The following is a 4,618-nucleotide window of genomic DNA, read 5'->3' as shown; positions in this document are numbered from 1 at the left end:
TATACCCATTGGCGTATTTCGGTCCACAATAACCAGAACCCGCCGACCTCGGACTTCTCCGGGCCGGCGATCTGCATTTCCGGGCGATCGAGCCGAGACGGCCCCACTGCTCCATCGAGGGTCGTGCTCGTGGCGACGCGTCAGTGGAAACCACAACATTATATATAATGCAGGTGCTTTTTCATTTTGCAGTCTGGTGTTGCCAAATCGAATTTATTTCACTGAATTAACCGAACCTTGGTTAAGGCCCGGTCACACCTTGACGTTTTAGCCAACGTATGCCGATTTTTGAATTTTTTTTCTAAAACGCTGGCACACGTTGAATACGTTATGGGTAAGTTTTGATAACATTGAGAGCACGCTGAAAAACACTGCCATACGTCGTTGTACGTTGGCTTTAAACGTTGTACTTTTTGGTTGTCCTCAAATTTTTTTCATGCTTGAAATTTCACGACGTATGCCGGCGCATGACTCACACGTTCCGCTACGCTGGCCACAAGTAGTATGCACGGTCTGCGATCGTTGACAGACGTCAACACATGCTACTTGTAAGTTAATCATAAGTTGAGACACGCCGAGGTAATGTTTGGCGTACCCGAAACTTATTTCTAACCTATGATTAACGTGTTGTTGGCACGTTACGCGATCGTTGCCACACATCGACAGACGTTACTTTTAAGTTACTCATAGGCTGAAAGACGTCGGTATAATGGATCATCCTTGCATCGGCGTCCACGGCCACGGCCAGGACACTTATTTGCAGCATTCTTCAAACTTTTCTTCGGCATGACGAGGATGTTCACACTTCGATGTCTAGCTTGGCTATGATTCCAATTGTCCATCGGCAGCGTCTATTTAAAATAGTCGAGTTTGAGCGTTTTAACACGTTCAGAAGAAACGCTTCAAATTTCCAAACTCCAGCGTCAAAAAACAAAGGCGAGTGACAGCAATTTAAATCGTTCATTGTAAACAATGAAACTAGCTGAGTGGTACCGTTTAAAAGTCGTTGAGTGTAAAAAAAATCCAATTGTTGAGCGCAAGCGTCTACTTTCAATAGTGGAGATGCAGCCATTTAAATCGTTGAGTTTATCATTTAAATCGTTAAATCGTTAAACGCAAGGACGATCCATCATAACCCATACCCTCCCCCTCACACTCACCTACTACTGCCAACATGAACAAACTAATACTAATACTAATACTGATACTGATACTGTTACGGCTGACATGGACATCGACTCAAAAAGGACTCGAAAACACTGTTGGGTTCCCCTTTTATGAGCAGCATTTTTATATACCAATTCCCAAAACCGCTGGGAACACGTCTTTATATGGCAGTTGTAAGCTAGAAACACGTTCATTTATTTTTTTTGTCGACCGGAAGACGTCATTGGAATACGTCTACATATGTCGATGTGTGTTGGGACTACGTAAAGAATTGGTTCAAAGCACGTCAAACATAAGTTAGAAATAAGTTTCGCGTAAAAAAGACATTACCGCGACGTGTTTCGACTTATGAGTAGCTTATAAGTAGCCTTTGTGGACGTGTGTAAGCGTCCACATATCGTGTGTAAAACTTATCCCCATCGCATGCGGAACGTGTGTCATACGCCGAGTACGTCGTAAAATTTTGAACATGTTTAAAATTTCTTGACGTACTCTACTTACTACGACGTATGATAGCGTACTTTAGCGTTGTACTCACGTATACCAAACTTACTCGTACCGTATTTGACGTGCCCCAACGTTTTAGACACATTTTTCTTAGGTCGGCATACGCTGGCAAGATCGCCAAGGTGTGACCGCGATGTTGTCACTTCCATTTCTACGGCAGTTATGATTCGAATCGTTGTGCGTCAGCCTTTCAATAGGCTATGTCACGACATCATCGGCGATGCGTGCAACGCGCTATGCCTAAGTTAGACTATCATTGGGCATCGGTTGTGTAGGCCGACAACATGTTCAGCATTCGTTGGTATAAGTTATCTATAACACAACAAAACGTTCTGTGTCCATTACCAATGCGTTATACATAAGACCAAGTCGCTATGAATACGTCCGAATCTTTAAAAAAAAACATCAAAAGTTCAACGTAAGCCAGCGTTTTACATACATTTTAATACGTTGCCATCGCTGGCTAAAACATCAAGGTGTGACCGGGCCTTTAGGTTTCGTTTATCAATTGGCAACACCAGACTGCAAAATGAAAAAGGCCCATAATATATTATATATTATATAAATTATATATTATAATATATAATTTACCATATATTTTTATAAATGATATATAATATATATTATATATAACATATATATATATATATATATATATATATATATATATTCTCTTCCAACCTTTCTTTTGAAATATTACATGACTATATTCGGATGACTTTGAAATTTGACCTTTTTGGGAGCACAAAATGACCTTGAAATGACCTTTAAGGTCAAAATTTTTAGTGACATCCACCCTAGTATTTCTGTCTGACCTATGACTGATTGATTTAGCATGGGTGCCGGCTATTAACATTCCATGCAGGTGAAAGGTTTTTTTTGGTCTTTTTGCTTCTTGGTTGGTCGACTATTATTGGCCATAGTTTCATCTTCTGTGGGACTTCTAAATGAGGAATATTCTGGATTATGCCTTTTCGAAAATAATATATGCACAAAGATGTATCAACATAAATCTACTTCACAGTTTGTGCCACAATACCTTAGTTTTGAAGGAAACATCAAAATGGATTTGGAAACCATCATTTTCATGTTAAAAATATGTAGTCGGGGGATTGTGTTGCTGCAATAATTGCAACTTTATTCCAAATTATTATCGTTTGGGATTCCATATTGTTTGCTACATATAGTGCACAATGACTCTTGCCGACTCCAGCCTTCCAACAGATTTGGAATGAGCAATTCTCAATCTCGAGCATTTGCTCGATCTCATCAATCATGCGAGTGCAAGCATAAACTCTCCTACCCCACTCAGTGAAAATTTCCCATTGTAGTATGATGGCAAACTCTGTGGTTGAGATACTCTTCAGGAGCATAAAATGATTCACCTGGGTGATCAACATCTTGTGTTTATGGGAGAGATAATGCAGAATCAGCATCTTATTATTATGCATGAATGCCAGGATCATCAAGGAACCAACTCAAAATTATTATTTGTACTCCAGCTTGCTCTCTGTCTACCTGTTATATAATATTACTAACTTGAACACTGTGTGGGGTAAGTTGTTCCATTAACTCTGGTTATTTATGGTTCTGCTATACGAGATAATCAGAGTAAAGTGTCAGTACCAGCAATTGGTGGTGGGTAATCCATGGTGATGGTCGTGGAAGTTTACGAATAAACAATGTTAGAAGACAATCAAACTGCATTTTCTGTCAGAGAGCTGTATCAGAAAGTTTTCCACATTCATCCAGCCGATTCCAAACGACGAGACGTTGGTTCAAGTTCGGAGAGCTTTCCAAGAAACATTGAACAAGTCCAGGAATTGAAATGTCTCTCTATTAATGTTGATATCACCACCCTTAATGAAGAGGAAAGGAGATGCATAGACATTTAGAAAAGAGAGAGGCTAAATGGCACAAATTATTCAGGGATAGATTCAGTAATCTGAAATGACAGAGGGTTGAGAAAAGGAAAATCACAGAAAAGGCACAAAAATGTTTGCTTGGCAATTCAAACAGAAGAAAGTATACTCGATTGCTTTTTTGCAAAGAAAGCTCGGGTAATCTTCACAGAGCACTTTTGACATGAAATGCACTATGCTCAGTGTTGATGTTTAATGTAAGAGAAAGCTCACTTCTGCTGAATGATACCATGCTTCCTGCCAAGTAAAGAGCAGGTGATTATGGTGGGCAGGATACAATGTATCAGAGGAAATGTCTGTCATCACTGCATAACACAAAAAACACAGTCATTGGAACATGTTATAACACCCGCAGTGTTCATATCATTCACGAAGGAGAAGTGGAGTGACTTCACTGGACTCCTCTTTGAGGATGAGCCGATTTAACCCCAATGTTTGCGACACTATTAGATTAAATCAATGATGACAAGTTCACCTGCCGAATTCATGCTACTCCACTGAAGGAGCGTATTCTGGCTCTGACCAGATCTATGAGAGTACAGTAATGGCTGGGATGTGGTGCTCGTTTCCAGAGGATATTGGGAAAGTGATGACGAGCTTCAGAAATAGATTTAGCCAATGATGCAATCACCCTTGCTGGACAGACAAAATAGTTGGTAAAGATTTGCTTTCAATAGAGAAGACCAAATTTAAACAGGAAATGTCAATAAGAACAGGAAATCTCAATAAATATCTGTTCCACATTCTCCACTCTCAATGGTGGCTGTGATCCTGGCCGGCTAACCCTAAACCTAACCCTAACAGCACCATTGAGAGATGGGGCCAAAAACGATCTATATCATGATATTTCAAAAATGTAATGGGCCCAATATGTTTTCGTGGATCAGGCATTACGTGGCGGAGGTGTACGCGTCCTACCGAGTGCCCTTCTAGTATATTTCTGTCCTGCATAATGCTGGCTAAGATTTACAATGGTTCTGATGAAAATTTATCCTTCACCACCCCCCCCCCCCCCAACCCAC

Source organism: Eptatretus burgeri, chromosome 11 (assembly GCF_056783735.1).
Source record: "Eptatretus burgeri isolate ZD-2024b chromosome 11, Ebu_testis_v1, whole genome shotgun sequence".
NCBI classification, from domain to species: domain Eukaryota; kingdom Metazoa; phylum Chordata; class Myxini; order Myxiniformes; family Myxinidae; genus Eptatretus; species Eptatretus burgeri.
The sequence above is the reverse complement of the archived record's forward strand: the minus strand, read 5'-3'. Positions refer to the sequence as shown.